Raw genomic sequence first — 20,328 nt, 5'->3', positions numbered from 1 at the left:
ACAAAGGGTGGGAAAAGGTCACTTAATAAGGGAACTATTTCAGCAGTGCAGAGGCTCAGGAAATGCCTTAGAAAGAAAAGACAGGGGCATGGTAGATACTTGCCGATGAATATATTTTAAGCTCTAACGTGGTTCCGAATGTGATTTTTACAGTTGGCTCCAAATTAGTGACAAGCCCTGAACTGAGGACGATATATGAGGTATGTTCCATTCTCTAAAGATGTTAGATAGCTCTGAAGGAATTACTTAAAAATGAACTAACCAGTCCCAAGACCTTTCCCACCATTCACCTTCATCCTTTTGAAGAGTCATTAAAGTAGAGAGTTTGGGGAATAGCCAACTGAGTGTTAGGTGTGCCCGTGAGAATACACTATAATGTGGGTTCTCATTCCCACTCAAATTCAAGGGACAACCCCTAAAGAACTGTTCTTGGAGAATGTGTACAAGAAAGGGAGACCAGAAATTTACTTCATTTATGGCTAGATATTAGGTGAATGGAGAAGGTTTAGGGGACACGTAAGAACCTACAGTCTTGTGTTTTCCTCTCTGTTGGAAGATGGGAGGCACAGTGGACCAGCTCAGGACTGATACGGCAGGACCATCCTGCATCCTCACACGGGACACAGCATGAGTTGCCCGCAGGCCAAGTGGTGGCTGCAGGAGGTCATTGAGCTCAAGCCTCCTTGTTGGGACTCCAACCAGGAAGAAGCCTTTTGGGGTAGAGGAGGTTATGGAATAAGGGATCAGGGAGGGGCTGTCTTAGGAAACGGCAGTCATAGAGAGAAAGCTCATTGCCCTTGTCAAGGAAATGCTTCGTGGACCAGTCCCTGAAAGGCCTCTGAAGAATCCCACGTGTTCTCACGATGGAGCAGGCCTGCCACCTACAACTCACCGCCCCCTAGTATTCCACGGCAGCAGACAGAAGATGCCCCCCTTTCCACTGCCAGCCTTCTCCTTACGGCTCCCTGCAACATACCTCCACGCTGCAGAGCAGACTCAGCTCAGAAGGGAGGGCGCAGGCTGCGAAGGAAGCGAAACTGAGGTTTCTAATTGGGCCGGGCTTTTGGCCACCCGGAAGTGAGCCTTTAGTGCCAAGGTAAAACTTATTTTTAAAACCTAAAAGTGATCAGAAAATGATAAGAACCTCCCAAGGTATTACCCGGGGCAGGGGTATGGACTGAGTATGGTTTTCCTGGTGACAATTGGGAAGAACACTGGCTTGAGAGGCAAGAGGTTCGGGTCTCATCCTTCTGCTCTCATAGTATTGTCTCCCTCTCATTTTTTCCCTCTCTTCTGTTATCTCCAAAATCTTCGTCCCTCAAAGATTAGAGAGAGAGCCAAGTCTCCATGTAGGTTTTCTTTCCATGAAGGTGTCAGAAGAAAATCAGTTCTCAACCCCGGGATTCTGGAAAACCGAAGGCAGTGAAAGCCGGAGTAGGAGGCCTGGGGTCTCCTTGCCCCGATGAAGCGTGGCTCTCAGACTCAGAGAGAGCAGCTTAGAGTGGAGGCGCCAAGGCAAGAGTAACGAGAGACAAAGAACCAAGCAGGCCAGACACAGACCAGACATCTAACCTCAGCGCCAGACGCGGAGCAGCCTTAGAGGGTCCTGTGAGGGTTAAGCCCTGGACCGGTTTGGGATCGACTAGCGTGAGCAAGTGTGTATTTTGAGGGACAGTCTCACTGTCCTGCCCTACCTGTCCTGCCCCCAGAAGTCCTGCAAAAATCTCCCCGAGTCCCTGGGGCCCCTGCCTAACTAGCTGAGAGCCGCGATGCTACAGTCTAAATGGGCTCACCTCTGAAAGACGCTAGGACCTCAGGAAGTCACTGGGCTCTAGACTCGGTAGCATAGCTTGCTGAGGACAGGGCTGCAGGGGGAGACAGAGAGCAGGTCCCACGTACTTCCCAGAAGCAGGCTCTTTCTCCAGGCACAGAGCTGATAAAGGCACGGGCCGGGCTCACGTGGGACGGTCAGCTACTTCTAGATCCCTGGAGACAGGGTCCCTGAAGGCTTTCCTCAGGATAGATGGTTGTTTTCACATCCCAGGCTCAGTGAGGTATACGGGGAACAGATGGGCTGCTCCGCTTTTTTGTTTGTTTGCCTTCAGATGCCTCTTCCCACCCGTAATTCCATGTTTGTAACTCAGTCGCTTATTACCTTTGGTAGCAGGTGAATTGTTTGCTGCATGTCTTATGTTCCTAGTGAGACAGATGGTAAGAATTTTGAGAGTTCCTTCTCTGCTTTCTCGCTAGGGCCAAGTACAGGGAAAACAGTGAACACCTCAAGAGCCACCGGTAACTCCTGCACTAGGCATTATGACGCCAAAGAGACACCATCTCTCGTGGAAGGGGGTAGGCCACAGTCTCCTTCCCACTTGAATGAATGTCAGTGTTGGACAGGAATCTAGGGACCCAGTGATTTGGCCCTTGGGGCTCGTAGTTGCAAACTAAAGAAATAACCTCTGAGTTTTTAATGTTGAAAGGAAACGTATTGCAATGATATTCGGTCGTTCACAGATACACTGGGGAGGCTGGAAATATAGACCGTGAAATAGACAGGAAAGAGGAAGGCTGCGCATACAGTGAAAGTGAAAGGTGCCCAGTTGCGTCCGACCTTTTGCGACCCCACGGAATGCAGCCCACCAGGCTCCTCCATCCACGGAATTCTCCAGGCAAGAATACTGGAGTAGGGAACTGCCATTCCCTTCTCCAGGGCATCTTCCTGACCCAGGGATTGAACCTGGGTCTCCTGCATTGCAGGCAGATTCTTTACCGTCTAAGCCACCAGGGAAGCTCATATAGCCAGAAAGACAACCGAAATCAGTAGAATCCTACTTCTAATCCCTGCACGTGCTTCATAATCTAGTTTAGTTACTTCTCATCCAAACCAAGAACAGTCATCTCCTCCTCAACAGAAATCAGGGCAAGCTATGGACTGACTGTATAGATATTTGTGACTAATATTTAAAATAACCGGGTAATGGAGAAAAAAAAGCAAATTATTCTATCTGTCTGGTCATGACTAGGAAAAAAATGTGTGTAGAGCCAGAACCCTTATTTCCTTAACTTGACCATGAGGCATATTTTTGAGTTCCTTCTGCTACTACTGCTTTGCTCTGAACATTTGTGTCCCCTTTAAATTAATGTGCTGAAACATGACCCCAGGTGATGGCATTAGGAGCTGTAGTCTTGAGGTCATGGGGACAGAGCCCTCAGGAGTGGGATTAGCATCCTTATAAATGAGGTCTGAAAAGGCTCCCTTTCCCCTTCCACTCTGTGACGATGAATGAGAAAATGGCAGTCCACAAACCCGGAGGCAGACTCTCACCAGACACTGAATTGCTAGAGCCTTGGTCTTGGGCTTCTAGCCTCCAGGACTGTAAGCAATACATTTCTGTTGTTTATAAGCCGCCCGATTTACGGTATTTTGTTATAGCAGCCCAGAGGGACTATGATAACTACTATCTCAGCATGGGTCTTCTCATTTCTAGAGCCTGAAGGAAGAATTTAAGTCTTGACATTTTATTGGGCAGATGAAATCCCAGGGCTTTAAGGAGGAGGACAATAGAGGGAACAGAGGCTAGGCTAGATCCAACGCAGTGTGATGAAAGGTACTGTTGCAAGGGAGATTGTTCACAGGGAGCATGGTCTCCTTAGATATGTTCAATCAACGTACTCTTCTGGCGAAATGACAGCTGGGATCGGTCCAGCGAGAGGAGAAATGGATACTTATGTGCCCTGTTCCTTCTCGTCTCTTGCTTCCCATCAGCCAGCGTCCATCCCACGGGGGCCTGACAGTCTCCAATGTGCAAGCTGCATGATCTGTCCCTGGTGGCCACACAGGAAGTCAGGAATCATATTCCATGAGAAGACTAGTGGAGTCCAGAAGCTGAGGGAAGCTCTCTGCATGAGCATGCTGGGCATATAGGTTTCATGTGGGTGTCAGCCAGTGAGAGAGCTTGGAAAGAGACGGCAGAGTTCCACAGGTGAACTATGTCATTAGAAAGAAGAAGGCAATATAAGGCTTGTGCCCAACACCATCCAGCTCTTGTGCTACTCATATCCATTCACATCCTCTCATTATCTCTAGCTCTGTAGTGTAATTTTTGCCACACAATGAACATACTCTGAGAAGGGAAGTTCAAGCCTGATTAGAGCAAGGCTTCTCGTTCTTCTGTCCGTTATTGCCCAGGTGTGTCCTTAAGGAGCCTTTATGGATCCTTCAGTCTCACTTCTCGCCATCTCCCATGAAATCAAACACGATGACATAAGGTTTTGTCTGACAGGGTTGAGTTTGGAAAGGCACAAACCGTTAAAATGTCTGATTTTTTCACCCCTGAAGGACTTTTACCCTCTTGAGGGTGAATATTATCTTTGTTGAGACCCTCCCAGGGTGGTGGCAATTCTTGATCTCCTGTAAAACTAAGTCAAAAATGTCATCATAAAATATCACAGTCCTCCTGTCTGTAGCTGGTGCTCCCTCCCCCCACCAATGGTCTTCCCCTCCCGCCACCATCACTCAGTAGATGCCCTCACTCAGGGCTCATCCTGTGGTGGGTCTACATGGTTTTCTGGGGAACGCAGAGTTTTCCCCTAGCTCCGCCACAGTATGAGCCATGAGTGAGGGAATTCACCAAAATAAAGCCCTTGTTCACACATACAAAAATTTAGCCAAACTTTAGGCCAGCTTTCTTTATAATCACCAAGCATCAGAAACAACACAAAGGTCCTCATGAGGAAAGGAAAAACAACAATGAAAAAACCACTGCATAAAATTTACGTTACGGAATGCTACTCTGCAATTTAAATATTCTACTATAGATACCAAGTAGCAACATAGGCGGACCTCAGACTGAACTATTCTAAGTGGAAGAGGCCACAAAGACTGCATATCCCATGATTCTAGTGAAGGGCACACTCTCAAAGGCAAAACTTATGTGGCAAAATTATGGGTTATGAGGGGCAATGGGTTGGTGACTGGCTTAACTGCAAAGAAACTCAGGGAAATTTACAGTGGGTGACTGTGGTAGTGGTTACCTGACTACATTTGATCCGATTCTTAGAGTTATACAGTAAAAAGTATACATCTTACTGTTTGAAAATTATGTGCCAATTAAAAATGAAAATAATATAAAGTAACAAAAAAAACATGTACACACTCAAAATATCCAATGTGGTCCCCAGGGATAGTCTAATTACTTCTTCCTAGAAAAGTAGAAAGAATACTGTAGATATTCTCATGGAGACAGCCCTTGAGAGCATCACGTCTCTGTCAGTCACTCCTGGTTCCCATGCATTAGCTTCTGAAACCCAACATGACTCTTGATGACCTCCCTTTAGAGGAACCAGACTGTGAGCCTAGGCTGTGATCACCATGTATTCATCTAAATGTTAATAGCTGTTTGTACATGCAGGTCTTCTTCTGGCTGTTAGGATTTCCTATGACTCTGCAGCCATAGCCAAGGAAACACTCCAAGGTAAAAATGAGATTGAGTAAATATAATAAGCGTTACTTATATTCTGTATAACTTAATTATATTAAAACTATAAACCCTCAAGTTATTTTATAGACATTTTTTAATTTGCTATTTACAAACACAATTCTGTGGATTTGGGGGGAAAAGTAATTTTATTACATTTATTTTACAAATTCTATTACATTTATTTTACAAATTCTATTACATTTATTTTACATTTATTTTGGTAAATGATTTCTCCAAGAGCACAGAAAGAATGCATGGAGAATTCTGAACTTGAACCCATATTAACATAGTTTCCACTATTATTCCCTGACTTAGAGACCTTGAAATCTTTGAACACCACTTGAGAGAGCTTCTCTAACAGTATTTATGCACTATTCCATGGCTTAATTCTTTATTCCAAACAACTCTTCAGGATTGGCTGCTGCTTGTTTTTAAGCAGCCGGGTAAGCTTCTATACTCAACTGCTGTTGTTCAGTAACTAAGTTGCATCCAATCCTTTGCAACCTCATGGACTGTAGCCCACCAAGCTCCTCTGTTCATGGGATTTTCCAGGCAAGAATACTGGAGTGGGCTGCCATTCCCTTCTCCAGGGGACCTTCCCGACCAGGGATTGAACTCATGTCTCCTGCACTGTCAGGCAGGTTCTTTACTGCATTACACACTTTCAGGGAAAACTGTAATTCATGCAAAAGCAGTGTGGCAGCTACACCCAGTGATTTACTAAGCACAGATACGTTAACAGATATTTTGAAAAATTTTTTAAACATTGAGAAGTTTTAAGAAGCTGCATATTAAATATCAATAGGAAGTTAGGTGATACTTAGAAACATTATCATGATGTTCCTCTAAAAATATTATTGAAAAAAATAGTCTAGGTGCTCTGATTAGGTACTAATTTCATCTTGTTCACTATATGTGAGCCTTTTATTAGAGGCAAAGAAAAAAAAAGGAGTTATATTACCCTTCTTTAAATTACAGAAGAGACCAAAGAAAGTTAAGATCCAAATTTCATTTTAATATTTTCCCAGAATTTTATTTTTAATATTTCTAGCATAGCTATCCATGTTGGCAGTGATATGGATAAAAATATAGGGTTTTGACTAGGTTTTAAATGGGTTTAAATCTTGAATCATTCTCATATCAGCTGTGTAATTGTAAAGCACCACATTCCTTCAAAAATCCTCAATTCTCCAACAGTAAAATAAGAATAAGAATGCCACCTACCTTGCACACAAACACACTTTTATGTATTACGCTCTTAACATTCGTTTCAGAACATAGTGTATAATAACATGATTGTGTATATTAAGTTTGGCAAGCATAAAGCCTTCACAGGCTAGGCTTGTAAAGTGAAGTTGCCAAAGGTTTAGGAGGAAACTGATAGGGAATAGGAGATAGCATCGGATGGCTGTCTGTCCAGAGGATTCTGATTCAAATAAAAGGAATTAAAATATTGTTCCTACACAAGAACAGATTCACATAAAATATTTAACAACTTGGGGTTTGCCGCTAAAACAGACCTGCAGGGTTAAGGCAAAGCCACAAATAATTATTCACCTTCCATCTGTGGTGCAAATATGGGATTATCGTACTGAAAAAAGAATGAGTTCAAGAAAAGGAGCGGAGAAGGCAGTGGCACCCACTCCAGTACTCTTGCCTGGAAAATCCCTTGGACGGAGGAGCCTGGTGGGCTGCAGTCCATGGGGTCGTGAAGAGTCGGACACGACTGGGTGACTTCACTTTCGCTTTTCACTTTCCTGCATTGGAGAAGGAAATGGCAACCGACTCCAGTGTTCTTGCCTGGAGAATCCCAGGGACGGGGGAGCCTGGTGGGCTGCCGTCTATGGGGTCGCACAGAGTCGGACACGACTGAAGCGACTTAGCAGCAGCAGCAGCGGCCAGAAAAGGAGACTCTTTAAACACAAGTTAAAGTATGTATTTGAAGGAATAATTTTTTTAAAGAAAACTGGCTACATGAAAGTACCAAACCAGGCAATTGTATGAGTGGAGCAGGAACAGAGTGAAACTTACTGGAGGGCATAGAAAATCTCAGTGACTTTACAGTGCAACAAAAGGCAAATTGAAAAAGACGCTTCAAGATTTCACAACTCACATGTAAAGCACCACATATTGCACCCACCTTGCCAAACCAATGTGGAAACCATCATTCTCTCCCAATAATGTTACAGCTGACACTGAGCAGGCCATGATAAACAGGCTTACTCATTGGTTTTTAATGCAGTAGCTCATTTAACTATTCAATACCATCTTGAGTTAGATCTCATTACTATTTTTATTTTGTAAATGGAAAACTTTAGGTTCAGGGGACTTGTGTTAGGATTCATGATTTCTGGGTAGCAAATAGTAGGGCTGATCTGCACCTCATCCCAGAGTCCAAGCTCTATATGTGATGTTATGCTTTCCCCACAGAATCACCTCTACTGGTTGTAAAAGTTCCTACTGGTCCAGTTATCCCGTCACATACACTGTGTATATAAGTCTTAGTAACTACACTGTGAAACTCCAAACACTGGATTTGGACCAATGGAATGAATGGGCAATTTTAAACTAAGTTAAATTTAATTTGATAAATTTAACTTAATTACAGTTAAATTTACTTATTTACAGTTAATACTTTGGCCACCTGATGTGAAGAGCTGACTCACTGGAAAGGACCTTGATGCTGGGAAAGATTGAAGGCAGGAGGAGAAGGGGACAACAGAGGATGAGATGTTTGGATGGCATCACCGACTCGATGGACATGAGTTGGAGGAAACTCCAGAAAGATGATGAAGGGCAGGGAAACCGGCTGAGCTGCAGTCCGTGGGGTCGCAAAGAGTCGGACATGACTGAGGGACTGAACAACAATTTGATTTAAATTCAATTAAGACCATTTTGCTTAGGAATCACTCTATTTGGATCAGAAACTTGGCTTGCCATCAATACTTATATAAATATGAATCAAATCAGTCAGTCCTAAAGGAAATCAACCCCAAATATTCATTGGAAGGACTGATGCTGAAGTTGAAGCGCCAATACTTTGACTACCTGGTGTGAAGAGCTGACTTACTGGAAACGACTCTAACTCTGGGAAAGATTGAGGGCAAAAGGAAAAAGGAGGTGGGAAAGGATGAGAAGGTTAGATAATATCACAGATTCAATGGGCATGAATCTGAACAAATTCTGGGAGATAGTGAAGGACAGGGGAGCCTGGCATGCTACAGTCCATGGGGTCACAAGGACTTGGGCACGACTTAGCAAAACTGAACAACAATGACAACAACAAAATATGAATAAATTACTCACCATCTTGTTCCTCACTATTTAAATGAAAACTAACCAACCTCTAGAAATTGCTGAGATGAATCAATGAATGGATATATACGCAAAGTGTCTAGAGCTGCTTTGGCAGTTGAGTAATGTACTAATGTAAGCTTTTACTAGGATAGAAAAAACTGAGTTAGCAGAGACAGAGCACCCCAGATATGTCATCTTGGACAAATCATTAAATTTTCCAAATCTCAATTTACAAATATACAAAATTTTAAAACTAGAGAGATAGGGTCTCTGTTGGTTTGGGAAAGTTTACAGTTTAATAGTTTTTAAATCTAGATAATTAATGTATTAAATTTTGTAGTTAGATATCAACAATCTTGAAATATGTATTAGCTAAAATGATATAAGCATATGGTATATACGACAGAGGATGAGATGGCTAGATGGCATCACCGACTCGATGGACATTAGTTTGAGTAAAATCTGGGAGCTGGTGATGGACAGGGAGGCCTGGTGTCCTGCAGTCCATGGGGTCACAAAGAGTCGGACGTGACTGAGGAACTGAACTGAGTTGAACTGATATAAACATTTCAGTTTCACTGCAATTTTTATTCCGCTTAACACTCTTGTCCTTACTTTCACTTGCTACGGGACATCTCACGATTCCCAAAGAACATCAATGGACAATAGGATGGAAGCGACCCAATTTGCCATCATGTCTGACTCTGCGACACCATGGACTGTCGCCCGCCAGGCTCCTCTGTCCATGGGAGTCTCCAGGCAAGAATACTGGAGTGGGTCGCCATTCCCTTCTCCAGAGGATCTTTCCAATCCAGGTTTTAAACCTAGGTCTCCTGAATTGCAGGCAGATTCTTTACTGTCTGAGCCATCAAGGAAGCCCTCTTTGCAGTTTACAAGGTCGTCCCCTATAATGCCTGTGCTGCTCAGATGTTCTTTTTTGCAGCCTTTGCCGCTGTGGAAAATTACCTTTCGGCCTCAGTGGCCCATAGTCGCTATGCAGCCGTGTGTAGACCCCGACATGATACCACCACCATGACACCACGTGCATGTGCACATCTGATTATAGGCTGCTATGTTTGTGGCTTCCTGAAAGCCTCCCCCCATGTAGCCAATGCACTGTGTCCCTCTGTCTCTAGACCCAGTGTGGTCCACCACTTTTCCTGTGCTGCTATTCCAGCCATCACGGCTCCGTCTTGTTCTGATAGGCGTGTAAGGGAGAGGGTTCCTGGTTATGTGGCCAGCTTCAACATCCTTTTTGTTCTCTTGGTTTTCTTCATATCCTACATGTTCATATTTACCACTGTCCTAAAGATGCACTCCTCTGCAAGTAGCAGAAGGCTTTATCCACCTGTGCCTCCCACCCTGCAGTCTCCATCTTCTATGGGGCACTCATTTTCACGTACTTAGAGCCCAGCTCCCGCCATGCGATGGACACGACAACATGGCATCTGTGTTCTACAGCAGGGTCACCCCAAGATCAATTCTGTGGTCTCTCGCCTGAGGAACAAGGAAGTCAAGAGTGCCTTCAAGAAGGTTCTTTCGTAGGCAAAATTGTCTCTAGGTTTGTGATTTTTGATGTCATACGATTCATGGCAACCTTGTTTTATTTTTCTCAGGTCTTCTCCAGGTACACAAATGACATTTAAAGGCCACACTGAATTGAATTCCTGAAGGGATATCCTTCTCAAAGAAAATTTATGTCCAGAATTATAAAACCTGAATGTAAATGACTAAGATGAAGCACAACATATCTCGTGTCCCACTTGTCAAAAACTTTGTCAAGGAGATTTTTGACTAAATAACTCATTCTATATGCATGTCCTCTACCACATAACACTCTAAAGATACATGTGAAACAGAGGCACAAATGAGCCCATGAACAGAGGTCCAGTATGTGCCTCACACGGATGCATGTATATGGGAGTGTGAAATTTGCCATATATGATGGAATGTGTCTGGTTTTTTTTTTTTATTTAATTCAAGTAATTAATTGGAGTATTAAAACATCAATTTAAATTTAATGCTGCTTATTTCTTTTGTTGAATTTCATAAGTGTTATTAAACTTATAAATGTTATGTGTCCTAAATTGAAAATAAAATGATAAATTTTAAATAAAAATATTTGCTTTTTCACCAGCACATTTTATCTATAGATTCATAAGTATAGCACATTAAGTTAATTTTTATGAGTTGACTGAGTCATTTTGTACAATCAATATGTTCACGCTAAATTTTCCAAAAGAACAGAAGAGGCAGAGTCCAATAAAAATGGAGAAAAAAATAAAAACATTTTTAATTAGAAAATCACTGCATATAAGTTATAATTGACTGAAATTATTGTGAATGTTCATATAAATATAAACACAACATATCTGTCAGTATGTTTCTCATCTTGGAACCATTTCTAATTATTATTTTAAATGGTTCTTTAAGAACTATTTTAGGTTACATAAAATTATCAAAAATAGAACCAAATGTTTCTGTGTAATATTGTGGCAGGCTGAAAATAGCCTGTCTAAAGATCCAAGGCTTAATTACTGGAATCTGTGAATACTAATTTATATGGCAAGAAAAGTGACTATTTAGAATGATTATTAAGAATTTTAATTTGAGAGGTTATCCTGAATTATCTGTGTATCCTAAACCCTAAGGAAATCCCATGTATTATTATAGGAAGGAGACAAAGAGGATAGGATTCTGGGAAAATGCAGGAAGACCGGGAATATGGGTGCTTATCTAGTCAACAACTGCACAGGCAGAATCTGTCTAGTGTAAAAATTTGGGAACTCTGGACTCTGAAGGCTTGCAACCTTCAGAGGAAGATTTGGATGATAAATTTTGATTGATTCCAGCTCTTAGAGACTCATTCCCTACCCCTCGTGGTGTTACAGGCAGCTGTGTTTGTGCTTCTAGAGCAGCTTGCAGCAGCCAGGGTGGCAAAAAGGACTCTCATCTTCCTGATATTGGGAACTTGTGCCCTGCTTTCTGATTGTTGCTTCTAATCACAAAGTTGCAAACAAAGAGATAGGCAGCCATGGTTGCTGCAAAAGAAAATTAGAGATACCAAGGGAACATTTCATGCAAAACTGGGCACTATAAAGACAGAAATTGTATGGACCTAAACAGAAGCAAAAGAGATTAAGAAGACGTGGCAAGAATACACAGAACTGAAATGAAATGAAAGTCACTCAGTCACGTCCAACTCTTTGTGATCCCATGACTATACAGTCCATGGAACTCTCCAGGCCAGAATACTGGAGTGGGTAGCTCTTCCCTTCTCCAGGGGATCAAACCAACCTAGGGATAGAACCCATATCTTCCTCATTGCAGGCAGATTCTTTACCATCTGAGCCACAAGGAAAACCCAAGAATACTGGAGTGGGTAGCCTATCCCTTCTCCAGCAGCTCTTCCCGACCCAGGAATTGAAGCAGGGACTCCTGCATTGCAGGTGGATTCTTTACCAGTTGAGCTACCAGTGAAGCCCAGAATACACAGAACTATACAGAAAAGATTTCAATGACCCAGATAACCATGATGGTGTGATCAGTAACCTAGAGCCAGACATCTTGGAGTGCAAAGCCAAGTTGGGCCTTAGGAAGCATCACTATGAACAAGGCTAGTGGAGGTGATGGAATTCCAGCTGAGCTATTAAAAATCCTAAAAGATGATGCTGTGAAAGTGCTGCACTCAATATGCCAGCAAATCTCGAAAACTCAGCAGTGGCTACAGAACTGGAAAAGGTCAGTTTTCATTCCAGTCCCAAAGAAAGGCAATGCCAAAGTATGTTCAAACTACCACACAATTGCACTCATTTCACACACTAGCAAAGCAATGCTCAAAATTCTCCAAGCTAGGCTTCAACAGTATGTGATCTGAGAACTCCCAGATGTTCAAGATGGATTTAGAAAAAGCAGACGAACTAGAGATCAAATTGCCAACATCCATTGGGTCATAGAAAAGCAAGAGGATTCCAGAAAAACATCTTCTTCATTGACTATGCTAAAGCTTTTGACTCTGTGGATCCGAACTAACTAATGAAAAGTTTTCAAGAGATGGGAATATCAGACCACTATACCAGCCTTCTGAGAAATCTGTATGCAGGTCAAGAAGCAACAATTAGGACAATGGACTGGTTCCAAATTGGGAAAGGAGTATGTCAAGGCTGTATATTGTCACCCTGCTTATATAACTTATGTGCAGAGTACATCATGAGAAATGCTTGGCTGGATTAAGCACAAGCTGGAATAAAGACTGCCAGGAGAAATATCAGTAACCTCACATATGCAGATGACACCACCTTTATGGCAGAAAGAGAAGAGGAACTAAAGAGCCTCTTGATGAAGCTAAAACAGGAGAGTGAAAAAGTTGGCTTAAAACTCAACATTCAAAAAACTAAGATCATGGCATGCGGTTCCATCACTTCAAGGCAAATAGGTGGGGAAACAATGACAGACTTTATTTTATTGGGATCCAAAATCACTGCGGATGGTGACTGCAGCCATGAAATTAAAAGACACTTGCTCCTTGGAAGAAAAGTTATGACCAACCTAGAAAGTATATTAAAAAGTGGAGACATCACTTTGCTAACACAGATCTATCTAGTCAAAGCTATAGTTTTTCCAGTAGTCATGTATGGATGTGAGAATTGAACCATAAAGAAGGCTGAGCACTGAAGAATTGATGCTTTTGAACTGTGGTGTTGGAGAAGACTCTTGAGAGTTCCTTGGACTGCAAGGAGATCAAACCAGTCAATCCTAATGGAAATCAACCCTGAATATTCATTGGAAGAACTGATGCTGAAGCTGAAACTCCAGTACTTTGGCCACCTGATGTGAAGAGCTGACTCAGTGGAAAAGACCCTGATGCTGGGAAACATTAAGGGCAGGAGGAGAGGGAACGCAGAGGATGAGAGGGTAGAATGGCATCACTGACTGGATGGACACGAGTTTGAGTAAACTCCAGGAGATGGTGAAGGACAGAGAAGACTGGCATGCTGCAGTCCATGGGGTTACAGAGTCAGACATACTGACCGACAACCCCCTTCAGCTGAAATGATTTCCAGGGAATTTAAAAAGATGTGTGTGTGTTAGTCACTCATCATGTTCGACTCTATGTGACCCCATGAACTGTAGCCTGCCAGGATCCTCTGTCCATGGGGTTCTCCAGGCAAGAATACTGGAGTGGGTTGCCATTCTCTTCTCTTGGGGATCTTCCCACTCCAGGGATTGAACTTGGGTCTCCTGCATTGCAGGCGGATGCTTCACCATCTGAGCCACCAGGGAGCTGCATTAAAAAATACAGTGCTCTTTTTATTTGCTCACATTGTTTTTCTCTTTTTCCCCTCTTTGGGAGCCCTAAATTAAAATCTAGGACATTCAAAAATGACTACATATATGGGGACATTGGAAAGTGACCACAATTACCCAGGAAAAGTTCAGAAAAGACCTGAGAAGACCTTAAGTTTACATTCCAGGCTGATTCTTGGCATCCTGCAACAATAAAAAAGCAAAATCAAGAAACAAAAGCAATAACAGAAAGCATCAAACCCTGGGGAAAGAAGAGAATCTTATGTCTAGAATTAGTAGATTAAATTGCTTAGTTTTAAACAGTAACAACAAGAAATCAGTAAGCAAACAAACAAACAATTTCAAAGAGAAAAAAAAAAATAAACAGAAACTGTCTCTGAAAAAGACCTGATTTTAGATTACTAAACAAAAACATTAAAACAGTTGTCTTTAAAGTGCTCAAAGAACTGAAGGAAGATGTGCAAAAAGTCAAGAAAGCAATATGTGAACAAAATGGAAATCTCAATAAAGAGATAGAAAACCTAACAGTAGAAGCTATCCCTGAGGAAAACCAGATGTCACGCTAACAAAAAAAAAAATTTAAATTAGATAACACAAATCTGGTCAAAGAACTAAAGGATACCAAAATTCAAAGGAAAAATATGAGAACAATGTCTCACCAAATAGAGAACATCAATATAAATATACAAATTATTTCAAAAACCAAATAGAAATTTTAAGTTGAAAATAAATTAAATATAAAATTTACCAAAGTTGATTAGTAACAAATTTAAGCTGACAGAATAAAAAAGAGTTTTAAGATAGCCAGTCTGAGCAACAAAAATTCAAAAGTAACGAAGAAAATTAAACAGTCTCAGAGACAAACAGGATGCCATAAGATCCCCCATTATATGTATAATGGGGGATCTTAAGAGAGAAAGCGCAAAAAGAATATTTGAAGAAATGATGCCCAAAACGTTCCCAAGTCTGAGGAAAGAATGAAATATATATAGATTCAGATATTTTAGCAAAGTGAGACTTAAAATATTAATGACAAAATTATTAACATATTTATAACATTACATAATTTGTCATTGCTTAAAGAATCCACCTGCAATGCAGGAGACCCTGGTTCATTTTCTGGGTCAGGAAGATCCCCTGGAGAAGTGATAGGCTGCAGTATTCTTGCGCTTCCCTGGTGGCTCAGCTGGTAAAGAATCTACCTGCAATGCAGGAGACCCTGGTTCGTTTTCTGGGTCAGGATGATCCCCTGGAGAAGGGACAGGCTGCCCACTGCAGTATTCATGGGCTTCCCTGGTGGCTCAGTTAATAAAAAACCCACCTGCAATGTGGGAGACCTGGGGTTGATTCCTGGGTTGGGAAGATTCCCTGGAGGAGGGCATGGTGACTCATTCCAGTATTCTTGCCTGGAGAATCCCCATGGACAGAGGAACCTGGCGGGCTGCAGTCCAGGGGTTTGCAAAGAGTTGGACACGACTGAGCAACTAAGCATAGCACATCACACTGTAATTCTTGGTGCTTAAAAGTTTTAAATCAAACTTTATATATTTAAGTCCGTTGAAGTATGCCTTTAATTCTCCCTATCACGTTAATAATTCTTTTTTTGTTTCTTCTTACAAGATTACATTGCTTTACATGGGCATTTATTTTCCTAACTAAATTTCCATCTTAATAAATTATCTAAAATTAATGTATTTTACATGATAATTTTAATCGAGGAAATATGTAAAGCATGAAAAGAAATGTAATTTTAGGCCTGCCTACCCAGTGCTGTGGAAGCAGGCACACACAGTCTGGCCATACTGCAGCACCCAGGCCTTGGCTGATAGGGAGCCCTGCAGTGACACGGACTAGGCTTTTGTCTTTTAAAAATAAAGCTGCTCTAAGAGGAACAAGATGGCAGAGGAGTAGGTGGACGTGGAATATATCTCTCTTCACAGATACATCAGGAATACACCTTCAGACACAGAGGTGCATGCAGAACACCAGCTGAGAGCGGACAGGAGGACCTGACCAACAGAAAAGAATATATAGACCCATGCAAAACTCGAGATCAAGCCTTGAACCTTTGGAGGAGGAGAATTGACTCCAAGACCCTAGACTGCCAGAGAATTAACCCTAGGGTGTATCAGATAGTGAGAACTCACACAAAGGAAACCACTGGAATACAAGACCCAGCATCACCCAACCACCAATAACAGCCTGTGCAGGACACCTCATCTAAACAACAAACAAAACAAAAATACAAACCCAATCATCGGCAGACAGGATTACTACCTTACTGAGCCTTGCCCATCAGAGGAAAAACAAACAAATGAACAAACGAGAACTCAGCACAAATCTCACCCTATAAGAAGCTTACACAAACCACTGGACCAACTTGAGAGGGCAGAAACCAAAAGGAAGAAAGGATTCAGCCTTGAAGCATGGGAAAAGGAGACCTCAAATACAATAAGTCAAAAAAATAAGAAAAGGCAGAGAAATGCTACACCAATGAAGGAACAAACTAGAAACACAGAAGTCCAGATAAATGAAGAGGAAATAGGCACACTGCCTGAAAAAGAATTCAGAATAATGATAGTAAACATGATCAAAAACCTTGAAAGCAAAATGGAGAAAATGCAAGAATCAATTAACAAAGACCTAGAAGAACTAAAGAGTAAATATTCAGAGAAACAACACAATTACTGATATTAGAAAGTCCTCTGGAAGGGATCAATAGTAGAATATCTTAAGCAGAATGAATCAGTGAGCTGGAAGATAAAGTGGTGGAAATAACTTCTGAAGAGCAGAATGAAGTAAAAAGAATGAAAAGAACTGAGGATGGTCTCAGAGACATCTGGGACAATATCAAACACACCAACGTTCGAATTACAGGGGTCCCAGGAGTAGAAGAGAAAAAGAAGGGATATAAGGAAATTTTTGAAGAGATTATAGTTGAAAATTTCCCCAACATGGAAAAGGAAATAGTCAATCAAGTCCAAGAGGCACAAAGAGCCCCACACAGGATAAATCCAAGGAGAAACACACCAAGACACATACATAATCAAACTAACAAAGACTAGACAGAAAGAAAGAATATTAAAAGCAGCAAAGGAGAAGCAAAAAGTAACAAACAAGGGAAGCCCCATACACTTAACAGCTGATCTTTCAGCAGAAGCTCTGCAGGCCAAAAGGGAATGGCAGGATATATTTAAAGTACTGAAAAGGAAAAATCTACAACCAAGATTACTGTACCTGGCAAGGATCTCATTCGAAATTGATGGGGAAATAAAAAGATTTTCAGACAAGCAAAAGTTAAGAGAATTCAGTACCACCAAACTAGCTTTACAATAAATGTTAAAAGGACTTATATAGTCAAAAAATACAAGAGAAGTAAAGAGATCTACAAAATTAACCCCAAACAATTAAGAAAATGGCATAAGAACATATATATCAATAACTACTTTAAACGTAACTGGATTAAATGCCCCAACCACAACACACAGACTGGCTGATGGATACAAAAACAAGGCCCATATATATGCTGTCTACAAGAAACCCACCTCAGACCTCAAGACACATATAGACTGAAAGTGAGAGGATGGAAAAATATATTCCATGCAAATGGGAAGCAAAAGAAAACTGGAGTAGCTATTCTCATATCAGACAAAATAGACCTTAAAATAAAGACTACAAGAGATAAGGAAGGACACTACATAATGATCAAGGGATCAATCTAAGAGGAAGACATAACAATTGTAAATACCTATGCACCCAACATAGGAATACATCAATACATCAGACAAACACTAACAGACATAAAAGGAGAAACTGACAGTAACGCAATAATAGTAGGAGACTTTAACGCCCCACTCACACCATGGACAGATCATCAAAACAGAAAATTAATAGGGAAACACAAGTCTTAAATAATACATTAGATGAGATGGATCTCATTGATATCTTCAGGACATTCCATCCAAATGCAGAAGAATAAACCTTCTTCTCAAGTGCACATGGAACATTCTCCAGGATAGACCACATCTAGGGTCACAAATCAAACCTAAGTAAATTTAAGAAAATTGAAATCATATCAAGCATCTTCTCCAACCACAAAGCTATGAGACTAGATATCAATTACAAAAAAAAAACTGTAAGAAACACAAACACATGGAGATTAAGCAACACACTTCTAAATAACCAACAGCTTACTGAAATCAGAAGGGAAATCAAAAAATTTCTAGAAACAAATAACAATGAAAACACTACAACTCAAAATTTATGGGATGCAGCAAAAGCAGTCCTAAGAGGGAAGTTTATAGCAATACAATCCGACCTCAAGAAACAAGAAACACATCGAATAGACAGCCTAATATTACACCTAAAACAACTAGAAAAAGAAGAACAAAAAAACCCCAAAATTAATATAAGGAAAGAAACCATAAAGATCAGAGCAGAAATAAGTGAAAAAGAAATGAAAGAAACAATAGTAAAGATTAATAAAACTAAAAGCTGGTTCTTTGAGAAGGTAAACAAAATTGACAAACCTTTAGTCAGACTCATCAAGAGAAAAAGAGAGAAGAATCAAATCAACAAAATTAGAAATGAAAAAGGAGTGGTTACAACAGACAATGCAGAAATACAAAGGATTATGTGAGACTATTATGAACAACTCTATGGTAATAAAATGGATAATCTGGAAGAAATGGACAGATTCTAAAAAAATTAACTCTTCCAAGACTGAACCAGGAAGACATAGAAATTATGAACAACCCAATTACAAGCACTGAAATTGAAGCTGTGATCAAAAATCTCCCCAAAAAACAAAAGCCCAGAACCAGATGACTTCACAGGAGAATTCTATCAAACATTTGGAGAAGAGCTACTGCCTATCCTTCTAAAACTCTTTCAAAAAATTGCAGAGGAAAGAACACTTCCAAACTCATTCTACGAGGCCACCATCACCCTGATACTAAAACCAGACAAAGACAACACTAAAAAAGAAAACTACAGGCCAATATCACTGATGAACATAGATGCAAAAATCCTCAACAAAATTTTAGCAAACAGAATTCAGCAACACATCCAAAAGCTCATACACCATGATCAAGTTGGGTTTATTCCAGGAATGCAAGGATTCTTCAATATACAGAAATCAATCAATGTGATACACCATATCAACAAACTGAAAGAAAAAGCCATATGATCATCTCAATAGATGCAGAAAAAGCCTTTGACAAAACTCAGAACCCATTTATGACTAAAACTCTTCAAAAATGGGCATAGAAGGAACCTGCCTCAACACAGTAAAGCCATATATGATAAGCCCACAGCAAACATTCTCAACGGTGAAAAACAGCAGCATTCCCCCTAAGATTAGGAAAAAGACAAGGGTATCCACTTTCACCACTATTATTCAACATAGTTCTGGAAGTCCTAGCTATAGCAATCAGAGAAGAAAAAGAAATAAAAGGAATCCAGATTGGAAAAAAGTAAAGCTCTCACTGTTTGCAGATGACATGATACTGTACATAGAAAACCCTAAAGATAGAATCAGAAAATTACTAGAGCTAATCAGTGAATTTAGCAAAGTTGCAAGATACAGAAATCACTTGCATTTCTATATACTAACAATAAAAAATCAGAAAAAGAAATTAAGGAATCAATCCCATTCACCATTGCAACAAAAAGAATTAAATATCTTGGAATAAACTCACCTAAGGAGACAAAAGAACTGTACATAGAAAATTATGACACTGATGAAAGAAATCAAAGATGACATAAACAGTTGGAGAGATATTCCATGTTCCTGGATAGGAAGAATCAATATTGTGAAAATGACTATACTACCAAATGCAATCTACAGATTCAATGTGATCCCTATCAAATTACCAATGGCATTTTTCACAGATCTAAAACAAAAAAATTCACAATTTATGTGGAACATTTCCTTCTCCAGGGGATATTCCTAACCCAGGGATCGAACCTGGGTCTCCTGCATTGCAAGCAGATGCTTTAAAGTCTGAGCCACCAGGGAAGTCTCATATGGAAACATAAAAGACACCAAATAGGCAAAGCAGTCTTGAGAAAGAAGAATGGAACTGAAGAAATCAACCTTCTTGAATTCAGATTACACTACAAAGCTACAGTCATCAAGCTGCATGGTACTGGCAGAAAAACAGAAATATAGACCAAGGGAACAACATAGAAAATCCAGAAATAAACCCATGCACCCATGGGTACCTTATTTTTGACAAAGGAG

The 20,328-nt window shown here is 40.7% G+C and overlaps 1 pseudogene; it reads left to right on the top strand.

The window, feature by feature from the left end:
* Positions 1 to 627: 627 nt before the first annotated feature.
* LOC128060002 (olfactory receptor 5B2-like) lies at positions 628 to 10,322 on the top strand (annotated as a pseudogene).
* The last annotated feature ends 10,006 nt before the right edge of the window (positions 10,323 to 20,328 follow it).

Source organism: Budorcas taxicolor, chromosome 15 (assembly GCF_023091745.1).
Source record: "Budorcas taxicolor isolate Tak-1 chromosome 15, Takin1.1, whole genome shotgun sequence".
In the NCBI taxonomy this organism is placed as follows: domain Eukaryota; kingdom Metazoa; phylum Chordata; class Mammalia; order Artiodactyla; family Bovidae; genus Budorcas; species Budorcas taxicolor.
This window is presented reverse-complemented; position numbering and strand designations above follow the sequence as displayed.